The sequence below is a fragment of the Procambarus clarkii genome, chromosome 67, assembly GCF_040958095.1.
Source record: "Procambarus clarkii isolate CNS0578487 chromosome 67, FALCON_Pclarkii_2.0, whole genome shotgun sequence".
Classification (NCBI taxonomy): domain Eukaryota; kingdom Metazoa; phylum Arthropoda; class Malacostraca; order Decapoda; family Cambaridae; genus Procambarus; species Procambarus clarkii.
The window spans coordinates 31075172-31102058 of NC_091216.1; the positions used below are offsets into that span (position 1 = coordinate 31075172).

General features: G+C 41.3%; 1 long non-coding RNA gene across 3 annotated transcripts in view; it reads left to right on the forward strand.

Moving 5' to 3' along the window:
• Positions 1 to 26887, forward strand: part of LOC138355329 (uncharacterized) — a 419561-nt gene that overhangs the window by 166081 nt on the left and 226593 nt on the right. For all 3 annotated transcript variants that reach the window (XR_011223921.1, XR_011223922.1, XR_011223923.1), the window contains exon 4: positions 26164 to 26211. This is a non-coding gene — a long non-coding RNA (uncharacterized lncRNA). The remainder of the gene's footprint in view (positions 1 to 26163; positions 26212 to 26887) is intronic.

Below are 26887 nucleotides of genomic sequence, written 5' to 3' on the forward strand. Positions count from 1 at the left end.
GTATTTTTATTATTATTAATAAAGTTTTAATCACAAGAGCTGCTGTAGCACAAATTGATGAAAAAGTTGGTAATTATCGAGAGAATAAGTTCATTACTACACATGATTTATTATTTTGAACTATAATTGTTTTTTATATCCCAGTGTCCTGGGCTAGGTTATAAAACCACACTGAATACTAATTAAAAATACATTAATAGTCTGTGATTTGCTTAAACAAATATTATGATCAAATATTGGAACAGGCGGAAGATAGTGGGGGGGGGGATGTTCCTTGCAGAGGTTATTATGTAGAGGGACTAAATTAAATCATTACCTTTTAATTGCCTTGTTAATAGCATAATATTTAATATCGTGTTGGGGTGTCACGTTACAAGCGTGTTTACTAAGGTTAATTGGAAATTATTGGTAGAGAAATATTGTTGAGTTATTTTGAAATAATATACGAGTATATTATTGTATACGCGCGTTACTGGAGAACGCGCGCGCTCTGTGAGGTACGCTGTTCGTACACGCAGGCTCTCTCTCTCTCTCTCTCTCTCCCTCTCTCTCTCTCTCTCTCTCTCTCTCTCTCTCTCTCTCTCTCTCTCTCTCTCTCTCTCTCTCTCTCTCTCTCTCTCTCTCTCTCTCTCTCTCTCTCTGACTCAAATGGAATGCATTAGGCAGTGATGTAGTGGAGGCTGACTCCATACACAGTTTCAAGTGTAGATATGATAGAACCCAGTAGGCTAAGGAACCTGTACACCAGTTGATTGACAGTTGAGAGGCGGGACCAAAGAGCCAGAGCTCAATTATTACTTATAATAGCAAGCACAAATAGGTGAGTCCTCACACGCCGAATATTAGAATATGCAGCCCCGGCATGGAACCCTTGACTAAAGAAACAAAGCAAAACCAAAAATAATCCAAAGATGTGCACCAAAGCTTGCTCCTAAAAAACTGAGCTCTTAGGAAAGATTAGGGTAATCACAATGCAGTAAGGAAAAAAAGTAACTTGGGAGACATGATAACGACATACAGGATTTGATGGAGATCTGGTCAGGAAAAACTTACATGTAAAAAAAGTATAAATTGGATAAAAAACTGCCGAAGCTCACTACATAATTCTAAGTATTTGTATACTACTGTAACTACTATTGCTAGTAATGAAAAAAAACAACTGAAGCATTGAGGTGATTCGAACCATCGAACACAGTACTTCTAGCCACACACATTATTATTATTATTCTTACAACAACATGGGTAAAATTATAGTATAACGAATTAAAAATTTGGATTGAATTGCTAATGTTCGAAATACGGAACTTAGGCACTGGCTCTCTTCTCTACAAACACATCTGGGTGAGTACAGTTGAGTGCATACACATTCACCCACACTCACCATTATTAATTAAACAAAAGAGATGAGCCAGAGAGAAATGAGAAACTATTTCTTAACATGAACATAGAGGCAAAATACAATGAACTGGACGAGAAGGCCGCATAAGCCAATTCCAGTCACAAAACTGGTTATAACAGCAGAAATATGACACGTGATTCATTGTGTTAGACGAGCGGCGGCTGGATCCTGCATGCGCAAATTGGTGACTATAAACAGGGGGGAAATAGGTGAATACGCACGAACGCTCGCACACACAGATACACAAACATACACATTGTTTTTGTATTTATATATGTTTACTTACATAACTTTGTCAAAAGGACGCATGCAACTGTGATTTAGAGTAGATGGTAGCAGGCCAGCGAGGGTTGTGTTGGAGGTGGTAAGGGGGTTGTGGTGGAGGTGGTGATGAGGTTGTGGTGGAGGTGGTGATGGGGTTGTGGTGGAGGTGTGGGCGGAGATAGTGAGGGTAGGGGGGTTGTGGTGGAAGGTTGTAGTTTGTAAGGTGTGTGTGTGGGTGGAGGACAAAGGGTGTGGAAGGGAGTTAGTGTGAGGGATAGATAATGTGTTGGGTAGGAAAGGATAGAGTAGTAGGCAGGTAATACATGGGAGAGAGGCATGGGAGTGGAGACGCGGGAGGGGGTATAAGCATGGGTGGAAAAGTAGGGGGGGGAAACAAGTTTTTAAATTTTGTTACTCTTCAATCAGCTGTTGAGAGGGCAGTGGCATGTGTGTGTGTGTGTGTGTGAGAGAGAGAGGGGGGAGAGAGTAAAGGTAGTGAATGTGCGTGAGAGAGAGAGAGAGAGAGAGAGAGAGAGAGAGAGAGAGAGAGAGAGAGAGAGAGAGAGAGAGAGAGAGAGAGAGAGAGAGAGAGAGAGAGGGAGGAAAGAGTTTGGGGTTAGGGGGGATGGGGGGGGTGAAGGTTATCACGGTACGCCATTAAAGGGGACGATTGTTTTGCTTTTTACGGAGCCCGTTGGGGGCATATTTCAGTTCTTTTGTTTGTCACATATTGCTTGTGTCTCATCGATTGCTCAGCCACTGATGATTGCCTCTCATTTCAGAGATACAGTGGTTAATACACATTACTATCACAATTATTAATCATTAATCAATCTATACATAATTATATTATGTCTGTATTATATAAAAATAAATAATTCATATACATATAATGTGTAAATACATATATATATATATATATATATATATATATATATATATATATATATATATATATATATATATATATATATTTCCTACGTCATCCTCTCACATGCACATGTATATTATAACATGTATTTCCTCAGTGTATTAATGGTTACTTTAATGGACTCTGTTAAGGATTCCTTTAATTATGCACTCTGTTCAACATAAAAATATAATTGAGTGCAAGTAACTAACATTAAAATGAACCCTAATAACTTAACAACCCTTATATGATGGCTCATGTTTATTAAATACAAAAGATGCTGATCTAATTCAAAGGGATTCTAAGTGCATTCAAATAAGGCAAACTTGGGATTGGATTTAATTAGTCTAGGTCTCCATATGATATCGGGTTATATAAACAATTATGAAAAACAAGTTTTTCTTATCAATTTAGAAAAAATGAGTGTTGTAATGCTGTAAATGTCTAAGGTTTTAATCACATATATTTTATATAGCTAATTTTAGTGCAAATATAGATTTTGTTGCACAATGCAACATCTAAGAAATAGCTAATACGTTATTTGCATTATAAGGAAAGTATCGTGTTCTTAAACCTGCATTTTATATATATTGTCATCTGTATTACATAAACCTGAATTGTACGACAGGAACGCGTGATTTCCAGAAGAGGAGATTTGAAGGAACCAGTTGTTTAATGCATTTTTTAAAGGGATGCATGTGTGTTATAGGAATTTAAAGGGGCTGGCATGCCAGTGTCGCGTGGAGCGTTCCCTCGACACACTCTGGCTTCTCATTTCCAAGGAGATGCACCTGATATAATGTGAATGTGATTATATTTCCATTTTGTGAATATATATATATGTATGTATGTATGCTTGCTTATGTGTGTATGAATATCTCTGCCTACCTGTCTGCCTGCCTGCTTGTCTGTCTACGTACCTGCATTCCTTCTTGCCTACCTGCATTCCTTGTAGCCTGCCTGCCTGTGACATATTTTCCCTTTATACCTCACAAAGTCATAATGCAGTGTCTGATACTATGAAGATCATAAGCTACATATTAGCGTTAATTCTACTTGCCGATAGAAGTTAATTGCATAGACAACAGACTGATAATTGTAATATGCCACTTCTTCTCTATTCATCAATCACTCAGTCTCATGATGTTCAGTGGATAACAAAGGATTGACGAGGGTATAGGTAGGGGTTTCACGGGGCTCATCTCAAGCCTTCATCAGCAGTCCTGATTCAAAAATGTATCTCTGGTATTTTTAAGAATGTATCACTGTGAATAGATTACTGTATTGAAGTTGTGAGAACTGTGTTGGGATTTTTTTTCCCTCGAGTGTTGATTTTAATGTCGTTTAAATTATCAATTAACAGTATCATTTGTGTGTGTGTTCTCACCTAGTTGTGCTTGCGGGGGTTGAGCTTTGGCTCTTTGGTCCCGGCTCTCGACCGTAAATCTACTGGTGTACTGATTCCTGAGCTTCTCAAACTCTATCATATCTACATTTTAAATTGTGTATGGAGTCAGCCATACCAATCACTCTGGCACTGAAAACGTTCTTTCTAATGTCTCTGTGACTCATTTGGGTACTCAGCTTCCACCTGTGTCCCTTGTGCGTGTGCCACCTGTTTTAAATAATCCATCCTTGTCTACCCTATCAATTCCCCTGAGAATTTTGTATGTGGTGATCATGTTTCCCCGAGCTCTACTGTCTTCCAGCGATGTCAGGTGCAGTTCACTCAACCTTTCCTCGTAACTCATGCCACTTAGATCTGGGACTAGCCTAGTGGCATACCTCTAAACTTTTTCAAGCTTCGTCTTGTGCTTGACAAGGTACGGGCTCCATACTGGGGTCGTGTGTGTGTGTGTACTAAGTTGTACTCACCTAGTTGTGCTTGCGGGGGTTGAGCTGTGACTCTTTGGTCCCGTGTGTGTGTGTGTGTGTGTGTGTGTGCTGAGGATGAAATATTTACAAAATAAGAAGCTGAAAATCTTGCATTGTTGTCGCATAAAACAAACACAGCTGACGAATTTCTTTATTAGGAAGTCCCAATAGAGGCTCAACCAAAACAAAGAGTTGAAATCAGAAGAATAGAGTAGGTGATCACACTCTGGCCTTGGGCTCGATGAGGTGTGTGTGTGAGGTGATAATACTGTGATCTCCCCGTATGTTTAGGGTCGTGTGTGAGCAGTGTAGTCCTCTATTCTTTGGCTGGAGACGGACACACTTGCAGCTCCTGGAATCGCATTCTCTCTATCCAACACACAAGCATTCACGTACACGTAAACGCGAAGATAAACACATAAACATATCAACACACACACACACACACACACACACACACACACACACACACACACACACACACACACACACACACACACACACACACACACAAAAGTCCTGTGGTCCAGTGGTCAACGTTCTCGGCTCACAATAAAGAACTTGGTTCAAGCCCCAGATGGGACAAAAACGATTAGGCAGCGTTTTAATTTACCAGATGCCGCTATTCACCTAAAAATAGATATCTGAGAATTAGACAACTGTTGTAGGTTGCATTCTGGGTGTGTGCATAATCCACTGTACTGTATATAGTAGATATGATAGAGAAAATATGTCGAGATTCATTAAATTAGACATCAGATAGTTATAAAGGACGGCTTTAATGATCTGATACATACCCAAACCTCACTTCCCATGACAAAAATACAGACACACAAATCACACAGAACACAAAAAAGCTTATATATACATCTCCGAAATTTAGTATATTATTCGGGTTCAGTAAAGTTCAAGACTGGTTTAGTGTTGGGCCTGAGACCTATCAGCATCTGGAGTGTTATTAACACCTATCAATTTTTGGAGGGTTATTAAGACCTATCAACCTTTGGAGGGTTATTAAGGACTATGAACCTCTGGGGGTTATTAAGACCTATCAACCTTTGGAGGGTTATTAAGGACTATGAACCTCTGGAGGGTTATTAAGACCTATCAATCTTTGGAGGATTGTTAAGGACTATGAACCTTTGGAGGGTTATTAGGATACCTCAATAGTCTTCGACCAGCCAGCAAGTATATTTTAGTAATAAACACAGTCCAGGACAAAAGTAAACTCTTAATGTATATACATTATACACTGTATATAATGTATATACATATACACTGAGATGTGTATACACTGAGTATGTACCTCTCAGTGTATATATATATATATATATATATATATATATATATATATTATAGGTATATATATATATATATATATATATATATATATATATATATATATAGGTATATATATATATATATATATATATATATATATATATATATATATAGGTATATATATATATATATAGGTATATATATATATATATATATATATATATATATATATATATATATATATATATATATATATATATATATATACCTGTATTGCTTTGAGTGCTTTTGCATCGGTAATGGTATACAAATACGATGTTATTGAAGATGTTAAAATTTAAGACTTTTTGTGTTAACTATACTTCTCGTCAATGTTAAAGGCAAATTGATGTTTATGGAGGATTAATTAAAATATATAAACCACAGATATTTGTATACGTGAGAAATGTTTTTAAGGGAGAGATTCTATTCGACTTGATTAATCACGTGTGAATATATTGAAATATAAATACATGAATACATACATACATAATAATACACATGTGTTCTATATGTATTTAAACATACACACACACACACACACACACATATATATATATTTATATATATATATATATATATATAAATAAACCTAAAAGGGGTACCACCTCTTGTGCAAGGGTGGGGACCCATAGCCTCGGAGAAGAAAATAAAAAGTACTCAGAGAAGACCTTGTGGATCCTCACAGAACACTTTGATATTTTCTTATCCTACCACCCCCTATTCTTTTTGTATATATATATATATATATATATATATATATATATATATCGTAATCCTCCAGTAATTAAACCCACAGCCCAAGTTACTGACAGCCCTGACATCGAAGACCAACACTCGTTTAGAATAGTTTACAGCATTTCTGTTTATATTCTTCGACTATGAAACTTTAACATTATGGAGCACGAGAGAGGAGAGGATGCTCAGTAAGGAATATTTTTGGCGGTAAAGATGCACGTGTAATTTTCGCGGGAAGTGTATAATTTTCGCGGGAAGCGTATAACTTTCGCGGGGGATGTGTATATAGTTATTGCTGGAGGTGTGTGTGCGCGCCGCTTGCACACCTGACTTTTTCGCTCAGCTGGTAGTAAGCGGACCAATCAGCGAGCTGTCTTAGATGACGTCATCAATCTGAGGTCACTTGCAGCCTAGCGATATCAAAACCATTGGGCGAGCTACGAGGATATAATCTCCTGCACTGTTATTTGGCGAACGGTATTCTATTTCCTAATTGTTAATCAAGCAACAGTTTGTTAATTTACTCGCCTTACTATACAGTATAATCACGAAGCTTTTTGATAAATGATGTTTCAATTAAGAGTAAATTATGTTTACATGTTAATTCATCGTTGAAAGATTTTCTTGAAATTTTTATGCATTCTTTTAACACTTGGCAGACGCTATATTAGTTTCCCGTCAAACGCGTTTTCTGTAAAGTTTTTTTTTTTTGTCGTGCAACAGGCTAGAGTCAAGAAAATATTCCTTCAACTAAGTTGTCCTTCGACACATATATCGAAAGATATATTTTATATTCTCATGTATATCTATAATTTCAATCTCTCTCTGTGTCTCTCTATATATTTATTGATAGATATCGTTGGGTTGATAGAATGCCTCAGCATGTTCTAATGTTTTCGTATACACTGCTTCCGCCTCGTCACTAGGCCTATTGCTGGCAGCTGATTGGATGTTGAGTTGCCAGCTAGCCTCATAGACCTGGATTTAATATTCAGCTAATTGCTCTTTAAGAGGAAAATAATTTCTTTTATTTACTGTGTAATGGCAAGAATGCGTATCAGGAAAGACGCATAACGCAACACAGTATGCGTAAACGCTCAGATAAAAATCATTCTATAAGCAACAGAAACAATTATGTGGCGAGCGCGAAGCCCCGCCCCCAAGTGTCGTGTGATTGGACGTCTTGATCAAGTTTCCAAGCCAATTTTTTTTCCTTTGAATCATTTCGGCCACAGCCGCTAAGCAGTTCATGAATAACAGTGTTTATTCAATTTAGGAAACATTGTATCCCATCTAAGATATTTATATGATCAGGTTTCCTTTTAGATGTGGATAAATGTTGAGGGATCACAGGTAAGGTTGTAAATGCTCCAGTCTAGGGTGCAGACTAGGCATTTACGCTTTGTTTTTGGTGTTGGGGCTCGTGTTTACTTATAGTTTTGGTGCAGTCTTGGTGTTTTGGTCTGAGCTGCTTCTCCCCGGGATATTGATGAGAGGGGGAAGAGGGAGGGAGGGTCTCACAGACACGTCGGGAGGAAGGGACTCGTAGACAAGTACGTGGGAGGACGGGAGGGGAGGTCTCTCAGACACGTCTGGAGAGAGGGAGAGAGAGGGAGAGTTTCTGACGCTCAGGGTGGGAAGGAATGAGAGAGAGAGGGACTCTCCTAGAGACCCTCTCTAGACACACTGGAAGGGTAGGAGAGAATCACAGACCCTCTCTGAGGGGAAGGATAGATAACCAGACACACTAGGAGGGTAGAAGCTCCGAGACACTTTGGGAGGGAAGAAAAGACTTCAGACACACTGGGAGGGAGGGAGAGACTCCCTGACACCTGGTAGAGAGGGAGAAGCTTCCAAACACACTTAGAAAGAAGGTAAAAGGGAAAGGAGGTTTCACAGCCATGCAGTGCTGGAAGGATTATAGGCCCTTTAACAACCTTAATGGCAAGGTGCAAAGTGTATACTCAACTAGTCTCACTCTCACTCACCTGCCTGTGTGTGTGTGTGTGTGTGTGTGTGTGTGTGTGTGTGTGTGTGTGTGTGTGTGTGTGTGTGTGTGTGTGTGTGTGTGTATGTGAGTGTGTGTGTATGTGAGTGTGTGTTTTCACAGAGTCGAATACCGCCTTTCCACATCTGGTCAGTTGATGCAATGACTTTAATTTTTCCAGTTTTTTGTTGGATTTCCTTTTAAAGCTGGTTACTGAATTTGACTCGACGATCTCTTGTAGTCTGTTCTATTTACTTATGACTTAGGCTGAAGTTTTCATTACATTTCTCCGACTCATCTGTGTCTCCAGGTTCCACCCGTGTTCTCTGGTCCTACTTCATCTGTGTTTCCAGCTTCCACTCGTGTTCTCTGGTCCTACTTCATCTGTGTCTCCAGCTTCCACCCGTGTTCTCTGGTCCTACCGTTTCTTATTTTGAATGTTGCCACTTCGTCCACTGTGTCAGTTCCATTTAATATCCTGTAAGGTACTATCATATCCTCTCTGGTTCACCTTCCTCCAACGTAGTGAGTTTGAGGTCTCTCAATCTTTCAGTGAAGGTGAGTTTCATTATCTTTGGGCGAATTTAGTTACATATCTGACGTATATGTAGCACTCTGAGACCTTTTTTTTCTAGTGTCCTGAAGTTACATTTGGTATTTGCCAGTTTGGTTTATGTTGCAGGTTTGGTTAATCCTGCAGCATTAACTCTTGCAGTTAATCCTCTCAGATCCTTCTCACTGTTTCTGGGAGGGCTTTCTGACAGTCAAGGAAAACACAGCTCACCCTTTCTCTTGCATAATCATTGGCATGTGTGTGTGTATTCATTTAGTTTTTTTTATTATATTTATGTCTGTGTGTAATTTAATTTTGCTTGCAGGGGTTTGAGCTTCGGGTCTTTGGTTCCGCCTCTTAATCGTCAAGCTGGTTTACAGGTTCCTGAACCTGTTTGGGCTTTATTATATCTTCATTTGAAACTGTATGAAGTGTACATGCATGTTTGTGCGTGTATATAGGTGTATTCATGGGTATTTACTCACATAGATGAACTCACCTAGGTGTACTAGCCTAGATATGCTTGCAGGGTCAAGCTATTTCTTAAATTTCAAATTGTGTATTTAATTGGTCTCGACACCTTCCTCTCTAGCCCATTCCATTGGTTTATAACTTCTAATCTGAAGTAGTTCCTACTGACATCTCTGTAATCATTAGTGTCTCCTGTCTCCCAATATAATGCATCGTCATACTGTTTCCCACTTTGAACATTGCTTACTTATTTACCTGGTAAATTTCCCCTAGTATCTTGCATGTCGTTATCATGTCTTCTCTATTCATTCTTTCTTACAGTGTGGTGAGGTCCATTTCCCTCGGTCTTTCATCATGTCTCAGACCCCTTAGCTCTGAAACGAGCTTTGTTGCACATCTTTGGAACTTAATTAGGTTTGGTTGGTTTCTAAGGGTTCCATGCCGGGACAGCATACCCAAGAATGGGTCTCACAAAGGAAATATATAGAGTTGGGATAGGTTCTTTGGTCAAGTTCCTGAAGTTTATGCGGATGTTTGTCAGTGTGGTATATGCTACAAACGTTATTTTCATATATATATATATATATATATATATATATATATATATATATATATATATATATATATATATATATATATATATATATATATATATACATATATATATACACACATAATATATAATATACGTTTGTGTCCAGTTATGAGCATATGTGAATGTTTTTATTTATATGTGTGTATATATATATATATATATGGGTATGAGCCCAAGTGTCTGTGTGTGTGTACTTATGTAAGTGGAAATGAGGCTAATTAAAAACATCAGTGTGTCAAAACACACTCACACATTTAACACGATAAGAAATCATAATACCCGAGGTCAGTAAAAAAATAAGAATTAATTATGAACGTCCTCTTAAATCCCCAAGAATAGAATAACAATTCCATTTAAATAAAACTGAGCAAAATATGGCATTTAATACTTTTCTAACTTTGGACTTTAGAAAATTTCATTTATCCAAAAATTATCGTCTGTGGTCTTCCGAACTGCATAAAATGATCATTAAATTTTTACATCACGTCTATCCGCACCCCTTCGCTATCCCCCCCCCCCCCACTTCCCACACACTTTCCCCCCTCCCCTTCCCTCGCCTCGAGAAAGAAAAAAAGCCCACTAGGCTTGCAGGATCTTCAATACTCATCTCTCTCTTACAATATGCAATAGAGTTTAATTTAAACTTTTTTTCCAGTTTCTTTTCTTGGGTGACTGGAGTATATTATCTGAAGAGGATCGTCAAACTGACCATTGCTTGAGTCGGATAACGTGAGGGGGAAGGGGGGGGGGAGGGAGGATCGAATTTGTAGAATACAATGGCCAGAGAGCAATAATAACAACAGTGTGTATAGAGCTGCTGGTGTTAAGGTATAAATGATATGTCGGTGTCTCGACGATGCCGCCGTAGAAAGGCCGCCGTTTTAAGAGTGGGTTTTCTGTAGCGGCCACTATCCTAGGGGGGGTGGAGAGTGGGGTGGAAGGGGGGAATTTTATGAAGTGAGATATGTTAAGGCAAATTTTGGGTTATAAATCGGCCCGAGAGACCAGGGATAGAACTTATTGAAGTCATTTAGCATCTAGCAACTCTAGCGCCCGGCCGGACACTCCCAGGACCTGGCCGCGCTCCACGAGTTTTTTACACCTTATCATTCAGCATTTTTCAGTGTTTCTTAACGGTGGCGCGCGACGTTCTACGCTCGCCGGAGTTGTTACAAGTCCTGTTCTGAATCACCAATGATCCATGACCCGCAGAGAGCCATTATTTGTCAGCGTGACCGACGGAACACTGGTACTAAACCAATGCCAAGGCTGTCTCAAACAAATTGAAACGGAACGTAAGAAGGGGAAATTTCGGTCGGCCTCCTGTAATACAAATGTCCAGCAGGGGAGAAGCTACATAATTTCGCTCAATCACAGTAAATAATTGTTCATATAGGAAGCTAGGCAGGGCTTCGGCGCCTCCGACGGCAAGCTCACGGTCTTCCACGATCTGTACGTCCTGTTGCAAGTTTTATTTGCAATGCTTCATTGATAACCCCCCCCCCCCCTCCTCCCTTCCTTCCTTCCTTCCTTCCTCCCCAGTTGAAAATACCTAGACCAGGCCAAAACTAACTTGTTACACGATTCGAATGGGAAATGTTGCAATATCCGCGCTTGCAGCCTCCGTAAAATGTTGCATCCAGATTATTGCTAGCTGCACGAGATATAGAGGAGCGGAGGTGGAACCCGGCGCACAGTCGAACTACCCGATAACTCAAATCTACACCTTAATTCTCCAACGCCGAAAAGACCATCTGGAGCGAAGGGATGTTGGAGAGAGCGAAGCATTCTGACAAAAGCACAGCAAGCAAGTAACAACGCTTTGAAGTACAGAATGCTGAGGGGATGGAGGGGGCGGCGACCAGCACTCTGGTATTATTGCAGTGAGTCTCGCTCACACAAGGATGGCATTACCGCTAACTCATAACCCGACAAGCCGCCTAGCCGCCATCACGGAGGCTAACTGAGATAGCAATATCGTGGGCGGTGATGCCCCAGTCTACCGCAGCAAGACTCTACCTCCCCTTCAGGAGCTGGCTGAGCCTAAAGACAGCCTCGTATCTTGGACGGAGAGCACTGGGGCCCAGACGAAAGGGGCTGGAAGAAGTAGGGTGTAGGGCGTCGCACGGCCGGCAGATGCAGGCCTTCGAGGTCTGCAATACGTTGTTGACTGCACCAAGCAACGGAGGCAAATTACATTCCGAACTGCTTATTACCAACCCTCAATATAACGATCACTCGCTCACCTAGTTAGTCTCACCGATCAGGGGGTATTTTGGATTGCACATCACGTGCAGCAGGGCCAAGCAGTCACCTGGGGGGAGGGGGGTGCTGTCTGCTGCTGCTGCTCTTCCTCCTGCCGGGCACTGCTGCTTCGGTTGTTGATGTTCCTGCCGTTGGCGATGCTGCTCTTACTGCTGCTGCTGCTGTGGATGGTCCTTTTGTTGTTGCTGTTGTTGAGTTTCCTGTTGCTGCTGCTGCTGTTAGAGTCTTTTTGTTGTTGTTGTTGATTTTCCTGTTGCTGCTGCTATTGATGGTACTTTTGTTTTTGCTCTTGATGGTCCTTTTGTCGTTGTTGTTGTTCCTTTTCCTGTTGCTGTTGTTGTTGATGATCCTTTTGTTGTTAGTTTTCCTGTTGTTGATGCTGCTGCTGCTATTGCTGCTATTGATGGTAATTTTGTTGTTGCTCTTCGTAGTGTTTTTGTTGTTGTTGCTGCTGCTGTTGATAGTGTTGTTGTTGTTGCTGCTGCTGTTGATAGTGTTGTTGTTGTTGCTGTTCCTGTTGCTGCTGCTGTTGATAGTGTTGTTGTTGTTGCTGTTCCTGTTGCTGCTGCTGTTGATAGTGTTGTTGTTGTTGCTGCTGCTGTTGATAGTGTTGTTGTTGTTGTTGTTGTTGCTGCTGCTGTTGATAGTGTTGTTGTTGTTGCTGCTGCTGTTGATAGTGTTGTTGTTGTTGCTGTTCCTGTTGCTGCTGCTGTTGATAGTGTTGTTGTTGTTGCTGTTGTTGCTGCTGCTGTTGATAGTGTTGTTGTTGTTGCTGTTGTTGCTGCTGCTGTTGATAGTGTTGTTGTTGTTGCTGTTGTTGCTGCTGCTGTTGATAGTGTTGTTGTTGTTGCTGTTCCTGTTGCTTCAGCTGGTGTTGATGTCCCTATCGTTGGTGTTGTTCTTGTTGCTGCTGCCGCTATTAAAGTTGGCGTTGCTGCTGTTATTATTTCTGCTGTTGTTGATATTGCTTCTGCTGTTAATGTTGCTGCTGTTATTGATGTTGCTGTTGTTCATGTTGCTGCTGTTGTTGTTGATGCTGCTGCTATTGTTGATGTTATTGATGTTGCTACTGTTGATGTTGTTGCTGCTGCTACTATTGTTGATGTTATTGATGTTGCTGCTACTGTTGATGATACTGGTGTTGGCAAGCAGAGCAGTATGAGGGATCCATCATGATCTCGCTGGTATCGTTACGGTCCGCAGAAGACCGTGTATGGCCACAAAGTCCTGCTTGTGACCTTAACAGACTACATGAAATCATCAAACTCATCATCATCATCTCATGTGGTCGTCGATGAATACTCGGGAAATACTATACAAGCGATAGACTACATCAATTAAAATTTTATTCAAAAGAAAAGGTGTACAAAGAACAGGAATAGTGTACAATTGTGGGGAGCCGGTGGCTGAGCGGACAGAACACTGGACGCGTGATCCTGTGGTCCCGGGATCGATCCCGGGCGCCGGAGAGAAACATTGGGCAGAGTTTCTTTCACCCTGATGCCCCCTGTTACCTAGCAGTAAATAGGTACCTGGGAGTTAGTCAGCTGTCACGGGCTGCTTCCTGGGGGTGGAGGCCTGGTCGAGAACCGGGACACTAAGCCACGAAATCATCTCAAGATAACCTCAAGAGTTACACATACAAATAAAGCCACTATTACGCAAGGCGTTTCGGGCAAGCGTTTCTGACATGAGACGGTGGTCTCTAGAGATAGTCTGAGAGATCACTAGAAAGCACACAGAAATCACAATTGCATACGACGCAGGTTCGAATCCTCGTCACGGCCCTTGTGGATTTGTTCGTCACTAGAAAGCGCGTGAAGGCCACTTAAAGATCACCTGCAGACCCCAGGAGACCGCGGGTGTTCCCTTTGCAGGTGTCTGAGGAGGCAGAAAAACAGGAAGGGTGGATGTTGACCATCGGGCGAGTCGACCGCTGGGGAATCACGATCCTGGCGCCGGCTCCTTCGTTGTCTCTGGCGCCACCACCTGGCTCTTATTGGTAGCGCCACCGTCTGGCTCTTATTGGTGGCGCCACCGTCTGGCTCTTATTGGTAGCGCCACCACCTGGCTCTTATTGGTGGCGCCACAGTCTGGCTCATATTGGTGGCGCCACCGTCTGGCTCTTATTGGTAGCGCCACCGTCTGGCTCATATTGGTGGCGCCACCACCTGGGTCTTATTGGTGGCGCCACCGTCTGGCTCTTATTGGTGGCGCCACCGTCTGGCTCTTATTGGTAGCGCCACCACCTGGCTCTTATTGGTGGCGCCACAGTCTGGCTCTTATTGGTGGCGCCACAGTCTGGCTCTTATTGGTGGCGCCACCACCTGGCTCTTATTGGTGGCGCCACCGTCTGGCTCTTATTGGTGGCGCCACCGCCTGGCTCTTATTGGTGGCGCCACCGTCTGGCTCTTATTGGTGGCGCCACCGCCTGGCTCTTACTGGTGGCGCCACCGTCTGGCTCTTACTGGTGGCGCCACCGCCTTGCTCTTATTGGTGGCGCCACCGCCTGGCTCTTATTGGTGGCGCCACCGCCTGGCTCTTACTGGTGGCGCCACCGCCTGGCTCTTACTGGTGGCGCCACCGCCTGGCTCTTATTGGTGGCGCCACCGTCTGGCTCTTATTGGTGGCGCCACCGCCTGGCTCTTACTGGTGGCGCCACCGCCTGGCTCTTACTGGTGGCGCCACCGCCTTGCTCTTATTGGTGGCGCCACCGCCTGGCTCTTATTGGTGGCGCCACCGCCTGGCTCTTACTGGTGGCGCCACCGACGCTGATGCCACCAACGGTACCAAAGCTGACGCTACAGCTGCTGATGTCGTAGCTGCTGGTGGTTCTGCAGTTTTCGCCACTGTTGGAGAAATGGCGCCACCCCAACAACACCACCCCCACAACAGCTCCCCCACAACAGCTCCCCCACAACACCATCCCCAGCAACACCACACTACACAACCACCACAATAACACCACTACAACGCCACTCCCACAACACCACTCCCATAACACCACCCCCACAACACCACCCCCAGCAACACCACCCCTAGCAACACCACCCCGATCAACACCACCCCCAGCAACACCACACTACACAACCATCACAATAACACCACCACAATACCACCACCCAACAAGATTTCCAAAACATCACCAGCACAAGAACACCTCCCACTCAAACAACAACACCACCACCCCCAACACTGTCCCTCCACTACTAACACCACACATTATTTATATATTATATTATATATATAATATATGAGTTATATCTGTAGTTCAGACGAGAAACTATGCTAATCTGACGCAGCCATGGGGGCCCAAGAGCTAGAGCCCCAGCGGAACATACACAACAGGCAAGGGCTAGATTTTTTTGTTTTGTATAGACCCTATAAGCAGCAACTGAAACCATAGACCCTGGCCTGAGATCTGGAGCACTACGTCACGTCCATTGGAACAAATCCACTCTCAGGAGCTGCCAGGTCAAAGGTCACTGCCCCTTAGTTGATGATGTTAATGACTGCAAGTTGGAATAATCTCATGCAGCACTCAGGGAGGAACGCCTTCACCACTTTAAAGAAGAAACGTATAAACAAATTGCTGCTATAGTGAGAAGGAAATTACGTGGAGAAATTGCTAAGCCAGTATGACTGTATACCACCTGGAAGGGATATGAGGATAAGGAGCTGGAGTATTAGGACAATGAGCTGGAGTATGGGGGACAAGGAGCTGGGGACATGAAGACGGGTTGAAGGAATGCTGCCAAACCACTTGGACCATCGGGAATCGGACGTCGACCCAGCTCCATGTTCTCCTACCTCAGCCCCTTGTCCTCGTATCCCAGCTCCTTGTCCTCATATCCCAATTCTTTGTCCTCGTATCCCAACGTGTCCTCATATCCCAGCTTCTTGTCTTCTTATCCCATCTCTTCCTAGTATCTCCTCCAAGTGCTGTACAGTCAAACTGGCTTACCCATTTGTATGAATTATGACCTTGAAGTATTGTACAACTAAGAGGCGGCCAATTGCTTTCAGGGAAGCTTTCCCCTGCATTGTGGAGGTGATATTCTCCCCTGTGGGATTATCTCAGACGGGTCTGCTTGTATGCGTTTGGGTATGCTGGCTGGAATGAAGATCTGCAAGATTATCCCTCTGGCTGACTCCTTTAATAGAGTCTCCTGCTGTGTATTTGCTATTTGTAGTTACTATTTGTCTGCAAGACTAAGCTGTTAGCTCGACGGTTAGAAAGGTAAGCCTTTCTAACCGTCGGTCGTGTAATATACTAACTTCCGACCTATTATTTTCCTCTAACACACACACACATCTCCAAGATGCAGCCTGTAGCAGCTGTCTCACTCTCAGATACGTATTCACTACTTGGTGAACAGGTGCATCAAGCGAAAGAAACTGCCCAATTGTTTCTGCCTCCACCGGGAATCGAACCCGGGCCCTTAGGACTATGACTCCCTTGGGTGTGGGGTGTGTTTGTGTGTGTAGGCGTGTGTGTAACTGCAGATCTTCTAAAGCAAGACAAACACTGCTTGAGAGACTAATAAATGCGATCACTGAAGGGTAACATTGTAAAAATGTGAAGCACTGCCCATTGAACTGTAACCATACTTCCTCTTACTTTGACTCCTTCCTCTCACAACAAGCACATAATTCCATTTTTAAATAACAAACTATTTTTTTGCTGTTTACCAAATCGTAAATGTTTGTTTCTAGACTTGTGTATAATAATAAATCAAAATTGATCCATTTTTAATCAAGTCTCGCAGTCTATTAATACAAGATCCACAGAAGGCGACATTCTCAGAGACTGTGCCATAGAAGCACACACCCACAGACTCTGTGCCACAAAGAAACACCCCACAGAAACTCTTTCACAAAGAAACACACCCACATAATCTATGTCAAAAGCAGCTCCCCAAGCACACAAAACTGAACACTTGACTCATCTCGTAAATAGTTTTCAGTCGAGATTTCAGATAATTTTGTCCTAAGAAATATTATTGCCCACGTATCAAGTGTCTGCCAAAGTTAACTACAGTTTTAAACTTAACCTTTCACCTACTACATCGTATATTTTACGGAATTGACCAATCCATTAGAAATGCGATAAATTATCACAATTTAAAGTACCGTGATATAGACGTTTTCTTTGCATCGGCCTCGATAGGTTAGTTGGGTTGCTTGGGTACATATGTTTCTGGTTATGCACTTTTTTGCAGTGCATTTGTTGCACTGTTGCAACAAATGCAAAGCAGTTGCATTTTTACGCCGTGGCAAATCGAGAGAGCAGTCTTTTTAACCCGTCTGGTAACGGGTAAGCTTAGCCAGATATTTTACCTTAGAGTAATTTTCGTTTAAGCTGCTTGGGATATATAATTTTTTTGTTCACAAGCGTTCAGCTCGCGTTGAAATTACATTCGATATGAAAATTTAAGCTTGTTTTCAAAACTTTACTTATTGTAGCGGGTGTTGTTGCATTTCAGGGAATCTCTGTATTGTTGCTGTATTATCTTTATATGTTGCTGTGTCACACTGACCTTTCATTGCATCTTCTTCATATATTATTGCAGAATCTTCACATGTCTTGCAGAATCTTCACATGTCTTGCATAATCTTCACATGTCTTGCATAATCTTCACATGTCAGAGTACTTTGTTATCATATCATTGCATAATCTTCACATGTCATGTTGACCAGACCACACACTAGAAAGTGAAGGGACGACGACGACGTTTCGGTCCGTCCTGCACCATTGTCAAGTCGATTGTGAGAATCACAGTCGACTTGAGAATGGTCCATGACGGACCGAAACGTCGTCGTCTCATCATTATACATTAATGGTTGGTCTTATCGCTAATACATAACAGTTTGACCATCTTCACTTTCTAGTGTGTGGTCTGGTCAACATACTTCAGCCACGTTATTGCGACTCATCGCCTTCACATGTCATAGTACTTTCTTCGCATGTCATTGCATAATCTTCGCATGTCATTGCATGTTACACCTACACTCGAGAGCATTACATGACATTCAGCTAGATCAGTTAATACAATAGTAAATAATTTATTAACACTTTTGTCATCTTTGCAGCATTACTTTATTTGCAATACCTTTAATGAACGACAAAAAATATAGTTCCCTTTGCAACATTATCTCACGTGCATCACCTCTCTAGCAACACGGCAAGAATATCGTCCGGAACGCGTGCCAGAATATTTCACTTTGCAATGTATAAGGGTATCGTGCCGCTTGCAACATCAGCAGCTCTGCAGCAACAACAACTTGCATGAACGCACTTTGAACACCGCAAAACTACAGTAGACACACCATTAATTATTGCAACAGGCGAAACTATCTATTCCTGAAGTTGTTCATCTCAAGGGAAGCGAGGAATTATTGCACAATTATCAAGAAACTCTCTCTACTGAAACTATTGTGTGTGTGTCTATTGTTTACAATAGACCCCAGGGGTAAGAGTACATAATAGACACGAAAGGTGTAGACAATAGATCCATGGAGCGTATTGTGTATACCCTTCTTGGGCTTATTGTCTACACCTTTCCAGGGGTCTATTGTTTACATCTTACCTAAGTCTTACCTACATCTTACCTAAGAAAATCTACATTTTCCATGGGTATATTGTCTACACTGTTCACGAGTCTATTGTCTACATCTCCCCTGAGTCTGTTGTCTACACTTTCCCCTGAGTCTCTTCTCTGCCCATTTCCTGGATCTATTGTCTACACTGTCTCTGAAGCTATTGTCTTTCCCTTTCCTGGGTCTCTACACGTCTCTGTTGTTGTCTGGAAAATGTGGTAACACCACTGAAGATCCGTAACCCCATAACACCAGAGAAGATCCATAGCACCATAGAAGATCCATAGCACCATAACACCACAGAAGATCCATAGCACCATAACACCACAGAAGATCCATAGCACCATAACACCAGAGAAGAATTCTCATAACAAAAATAAACAAATATACAAAAAAGAATTCTCAGCTATTCTCATTTTTTCCATATCTGTCAAATATGGATTATTTTGGTTTAAGAAATTGATTTACTTGTAAGCTAAACAAGCTTTATGTACAATATTCTTGCCAAAACATTGCAAAAGAGTTTCATGCTCAGAAAATTATTCTTTTAAGGCAAAGTAGAGGCCCAAACAAACAAGTAAACAGCCAAGCAATCAAACTTTTCAAACAAATTAACTCACACATATCAGTTAATCAAGCAAGTATGGAAACGGTATCCTATATTTTTTTTATTAACACATTTAGGTACATGTGCATTTGTGCAGCTACCCTAGACTATATGAAGGGAAGTACAGTGTGTCAAAAAGCTAGCTACGTGGTGCTAAAAAATCCCCATCACACAGGATGTTTAGTCATACAGAGGCATGTGATAAGTGGTCTGCACTGGCAGACTCCGGGTGCTTATGAGGATATCATCAACACAGAGTGAATAAGGCAGCAGTGGTAATAAAAGACCCCATCTTGCAGGATGGTTAGTCATATAGGGCCATATGTTCAGTAGCCTGCACTAGCAAATTTTGGGTGCATTATGAGAATATCTTCAAGAACACTAGTGAATAAAATAATTACAAAGCTCCAGGTACCTCATACAAACGAGAACGGTATCCTAGAGATAACGGACCAAGCAAGAAACTCCACGGACAGAAAGATAAACCTACAAAGCAAGCAAGCAAACAAAGTCAGATGAATTGTCCAAGCAATTAAGCAAATTGAAGGTGGTTAAAATGACCAAGCAAACAAGTAAGCAAGCAAACAAGCAAGTAAGGAAGCAAACAAGAAAGCAAGCAAACAAACATGCAGACAAAGATCAAAAGGATTATTTTGGAAAGGATTTTCTTCTATTAAGGAAAACAGTTCACCACGAGGAAAGCTTTTTCATGAAACTACACATGTGGGATTACAAAAATGTATAACAACACACACACACACACACACACACACACACACACACACACACACACACACACACACACACACACACACACTTTAGAAGGGCGTGGAAGAATTTCCGAAATAATAGAACACCAGAAGGCAGAGACAGATACCAGAGAACCAGGAACGAGTATGTTAATATGAAGAAGAGAAGCAGAGAAAAGTATGAAAATGATATAGCAAATAAAGCTAATACCGAAACCATAGCTATTCTACAGTTCAACAGTCACATCAGGAGGAAAACAACAGTGAAAGAACAGGTATTGAAACTTGGAACGGGTGAGGACAGGTATACAGAGAATAACAAAGAGGTTTGTGAAGAACTCAACAAGAGGTTCCAGGAGGTCTTCACAACAGAACGCGGTGAACGTCACTGCGCTAGGAGAGGTGGCAGTAAACCAGGTGACCTTCGAAGGGTTCGAAATTACAAGAGTTAAGGGTTCGATCAAACGACATCTGTTGGATTTGGACGTGAATAAAGGCTGTTGGTCCAGACGGGATCTCACCATGGGTATTGAAAGAGTGTGCAGAAGCACTTTGCTTGCCACTCTCCATAGTGTATAGTAGGTCACTGGAGACAGGAGACCTACCAGAAATATGGAAGATGGCTAATGTAGTCCCAATATACAAAAAGGGTGACAAACAAGAGGCACTGAACTTCAGGCCAGTGTCCTTAACTTGTATACCATGCAAGGTGATGGAGAAGATCGTGAGAAAAACCTAGTAACATATCTGGAGAGAAGGGACTTGTAACAAATCGCCAACATGGGTTCAGGTAGGGTAAATCTTTTCTTACTGGCTTAATAGAATTCTACGATCAGGTGAAAAAGATTAAGCAAGAAAGAGAAGGATGGGTGGACTGTATTTTCTTGGACTGTCGGACTACCGTATAAGAGGCTGGTGCATAAGCTGGAGAAACAGGCAGGGGTTCCTGGTAAGGTGCTCCAGTGAATAAAGGAGTACCTAAGCAATATGAAACGGAGAACTACTGTGAGGGGTGAGACCTCAGATTGGCGTGAAGTCACGAGTGGAGTCCCACAGAGACTCCATTGTTTTCAATGGAGATCAATTTTTTGATCTCCAGGTTATCAGACTTGACAAAAGTCAGGAAGGACACACGGAAAATTTCAGGAAGTATTCAAGCTGGAGTCTGATTGAGCCCAAGATGAGCTTAGAGCCCACTAGAGCTTAGAGCCCACTAGAGCTTAGAGCCCACTAGAGCTTAGAGCCCAAAATGAACGGGCAATTCCACAGGAAAGCCTCACTGAAATAATAGTGACACCAAAAGAAATAAAAAAGCAACTGCAGGAACTGGATGTGACAAAAACCTGGTGTCCAGGTTCCTGGGCCTGTTGTGCTCTATCATATCTACATTTGAAACTGAATGGAGTCTGCCTCCACATCACTTCCTAATGCATTCGATTTGTTAACTACTCACACCCACACACACACCCATATATATACACACTGCATTCGTGATAATCAGTCCATTTACCCGGATTTTATTCTCGGACGAGGCAGAAACAAATAAGCACAGTTTCTATCACCAACTGCCTCTGTTCACCTAGCAGTAAATAGGTACATGGGAATTAGTTAGCTGTTACAACCTGCATTCTGTTGTGTGAGAGACAAAACGATATACAGTAGATTTGAAACAAATAGATCAGGAGTCAGTACATTAGACAACTGACAGCTAGAAAGGCGAGGTCCAAGAGCTAAGAGCTTGACCCTGCATGCACAAATATTAAATATAAATAACACAAAACCCCCGAATCACAAAACCTAGAAGTCCATGGAATAAAATGCTAGTGTGAACTGCAATAGAAGTTTTATAAGCATAAAATGACCCAGAAAATATTGTTGATGAGAAAATAATTATTGAAGTAAAATACATCACTACATTTAGTAATAAAAAGTACAATTGATTTAAGAATTCTATTAGTAAAAGTATTATATCACAAATATTATTGATAATAAAAATATATACGAAACTTTGGAATTTAAAGAAAACCCCAAAAATATAATTGTCCTTTTTATAGTGAACGATGTAGAAAGGGAGAATATTAAAAAATAGAGAGTGCTGAAATTCTTCGGGAATAATTATATTTCTTCAGTTAGTTACGTATATTTAAATTTTTAATAAACTCATAACTGGGATTCATTTATTTGTGATATACGTATATATATATATATATATATATATATATATATATATATATATATATATATATATATATATATATATATATATATATATATATATATATATGTCGTACCTAGTAGCCAGAACTCACTTCTCAGCCTACTATTCAAGGCCCGATTTGCCTAATAAGCCAAGTTTTCCTGAATTAATATATTTACTATAATTTTTTTCTTATGAAATGATAAAGCTACCCTTTTCACTATGTATGAGGTCAATTTTTTTTTATTGGAGTTAAAATTAACGTAGATATATGACCGAACCTAACCAACCCTACCTAACCTAACCTAACCTATATATATAGGTAAGGTTAGGTTAGGTAGCCAAAAAAAGCTAGGTTAGGTTAGGTTAGGTAGGTTAGGTAGACGAAAAAACATTAATTCATGAAAACTTGGCTTATTAGGCAAATCGGGCCTTGCATAGTAGGCTGAGAAGTGAGTTCTGGCTACTAGGTACGACATATATATATATATATATATATATATATATATATATATATATATATATATATATATATATATATATATATATATATATATATATATATATATATATATATGCATGCCAAGGTGAATTGTTATATGATCCATTTATGCGTCAAATGTATGTTTCTTGCAAAAAAAAAATCCTGGCTGGACGACCATAGACACAAGTTTCAGCCTAGAGAGTGAAAGGAGTGAGCCTTCAATGCCTTTAGAATTTAAAGGGAGTTGTATATGTAATTTTGTACAACATTGAGCTCATTCCCATGACCTGAAAAGGGATTTAGCTGAAGCATATCCTGGCCAAAAAGTTCATGACACAACCAGCTTCAGAGCAAAAAATGTCTAACAAAGCTAACGACTAACTCCACAGCGTCTATCACAGTCAAACGTTGGACAGACAGGGTTTAACACAGCCAACAGTTGACCAGACAGGGTCTAACATAGCAACTGCCCAGACAGCATTTAACACAGCTTGTAACACACTCAACAGAACCTAACACAGCTAGTGACAGCCGACAGAATCTAAAAAGCTAGTGACAGACACGACAGCTTCCAACACAGCTAGCGACAAACCAGATAACGTCTAACACAGTCAGTGACAGACACGACTGCTTCTAACACAGCTACGAGCTAAATAGATATCGTCTAACAGGCAATCAGACAACGTCTAACACAGCCAACAGCTGACGGAACATCGTCTAACACAGCCAACCAGACAGCGACTAACACCGGCAACAGTCGCCAGACAGTAAACAGGGGATGTTTTTGACCCATAGGAATATAAACCCATGGAACCGCCTACCCGTGGAAGCCATACGTGCCAAGAGAGTTCACCAGTTCAAAATCCCTTTGAAGAAAATCCCCAGTAATATAATGGAGAGACCATATGTAACACTTTTGACATATATAACCCTTAGCACTAGTACTTCTTATATGTAACACTTAGCACTATTACAGTTATCACTAACACCATAACATTTACCAACGTTTGTACTCAGCTCTAATCCCACGACGTTATATGACGTATGATATTATAATTGTTTAAAATCGTATAAGACGCTCGTGTCTCGCACTCGTGAACAATGGCGCCTGTTCCCTTATAACAACCGGGAAGGAGACAGTCTGGGTCCCAGGTGACTCCAAAGTTTAGCGGGTCAAGATTCAGCGTCTCGAACCAGCCGTGAAACAGCTGAACCACCACCTACAAAAGGGACGCTTCGTGTTTAAACAACCTTTCACAGTGCCTGAAAAATATAGTTCGCAGTTCTTTAGTAATTTGAAATATTTATGTAATACGTGCACCAGTTTAATAGATGTGCAGTTAATGCAAGAGGGTGAGACGTGCGTGGGTTTGTAGCGGGTCCGAGACGTGAGGCACGTTCTTCACCTTCACTTATAATATAAATTAAGACTTGATAACGCACACTTTTTCATCACTCTGTACTTCAAAATTGACGACAGTGTATCTGAGGGCGCCTGCACCTGCCGGAGCTTCGAGTCTCACCTTGGGCCAGCGCGTCTCGGGGTCTCGAACCTGCCCTCGTCTCACCCTCTTGCACCATTATCAACTGCACATATATTAAGCTGTTGCAAGTAAATATATCAAATTACTAAACACTTGAGTATGATTATATTTTTAAGCACTGCAAAAGGTAGTTTTAAGTACGAAACATCGCCTTTTATAGGTGTTGGTTCAGTTGTTTCACGACCCATTCGAAACACTGAGCTGCCCGCCACACCTTGGCTCCACCTCCGACCAGACTGTCTCCTTCCCGGTTGTTAAGCGAAGACGGTGACACTGCATACACGTGTGAGGAGCCAGCTGTCTTGCCGTTGAAAAACAATAATATTAAGACGTTAAGCCTTGTGGATTTAGAGCCGAGTACTAACACTGATAATTGTGATGGTGTTCGTGTTAACTGATGACCACTGTAGTGCTAAATGTTACATATAAGAAGTACTATAGCTCTAAGTGATTCATATAAGAAGTACTATAGCTCTAAGTGATTCATATAAGAAGTACTATAGCTCTAAGTGATTCATATAAGAAGTACTATAGCCCTAAGTGATTCATATAAGAAGTACTATAGCTCTAAGTGATTCATATAAGAAGTACTATAGCTCTAAGTGATTCATATAAGAAGTACTGTAGTGAAACGTATTACATAAACGTAGTACAATACTCATAAGTGTTTATATAAGTACTATAGTGCTAAGTGTTACAAATAAGTTACTATAGTGTTAAGTATTGCATATTAGAAGTACTATGGTGTTAAGTGTTACATATTAGACGTTCCGTAGTGGCAAGTGCTCCATATATGAAGTACTATAGTGTTAAGTGTTCCCTTTAAAGTACTATAGTGTTAAGTGGTTCCGTTTAAATTACTAGAGTGTTAAGTGTTACGTATTAGAAGTACTATAGTGCTAAATGTTTCATATAAGTTACTATAGTGTTAAGTGTTACATATAAGAAGTACTATAGTACTAAGTGTTACATATAAGAAGTTGTATAGTGCTAAGTGTTACATATAAGTTACTATAGTGATAAGTGTTACATATAAGTTACTATAGTGATAAGTGTTACATATAAGTTACTATAGTGATAAGCGTTACATATAAGTTACTATCTTATCTTGAGGTTATCTTGAGATGGTTTCGGGGCTTTAGTGTCCCCGCGGCCCGGTCTTCGACCAGGCCTCCACCCCCAGGAAGCAGCCCGTGACAGCTGACTAACACCCAGGTACCTATTTTACTGCTAGGTAACAGGGGCATAGGGTGAAAGAAACTCTGCCCAATGTTTCTCGCCGGCGCCTGGGATCGAACCCAGGACCACAGGATCACAAGTCCAGCGTGCTGTCCGCTCGGCCGACCGGCACCCATACTATAGTGATAAGTGTTACATATAAGTTACTATACTGATAAGTGTTACATATAAGTTACTATAGTGATAAGTGTTACATATAAGTTACTATAGTGATAAGTGTTACATATAAGAAGTACAACAGAGGTAAGTGCTACATATAAGTTATTATAGTGTTAAGTGTTACATATAAAATGTACTATAGTGCAAAGTGTTACATATACGTTACTATAGTGATAAGTGTTACAAGCAAACATTATTATTTCGCAGCTTGGGAAGTCAACGCGGACCGGGACTCGTCGGTCTTCACATCTAAAGGTTAGTAATTACTGTCAAGATGTACAAATCCACAAGGGCCGTGACGAGGATTCGAACCTGCGTCCGGGAGCATCCCAGACGCGGCCTTAATTGACTGAACTGAGTAGTGTGGTGTGTACTAAGATGTCTTCAGGTATTAAATAAATAAACTTTATTCCTTGGATTTACCCGCGGGCCGCCATCTCTAGTGGCCTCGACAGTAACCAAAAGGATCTCGTGTTTACTGTCCAATATTGTGGATGGTTGAAGGTGTTGACCCCTTGTGTGGTTACACAAGGGGTCAATACACTGTGGGCACCTCAAGCAGTGGGCTGCTTGGTATTGTAATGGTCTCGTTAAGGTCAGCGTTGCCCTGTTTGGTTTGTAGCGTTGTTAGTCCTTTGGCCCTCGATATTTACTAACAGTTATCATAATTCATTGTGTAGAGTGACAGGGTTTTATCGGTGTCTCCCTTGCCCCCCATCTCCTCCAAGGTCGAACTACTGACCCTCCTCAGAATGCAATCCCACAATAAGCTCACTTAACTCCTGGGGTACCTATTTCCTGCTAGGTGAACAGAAGCATTAGATGATAGGAGTCGCGCCAATCATTTCTGTTCGTCAAGGGTTCGTTTGATTTTTGTTACCGCAGCTCCTTAATACATTCTTCATCAGTCGCCAGCACGGTAGTGGTGTTA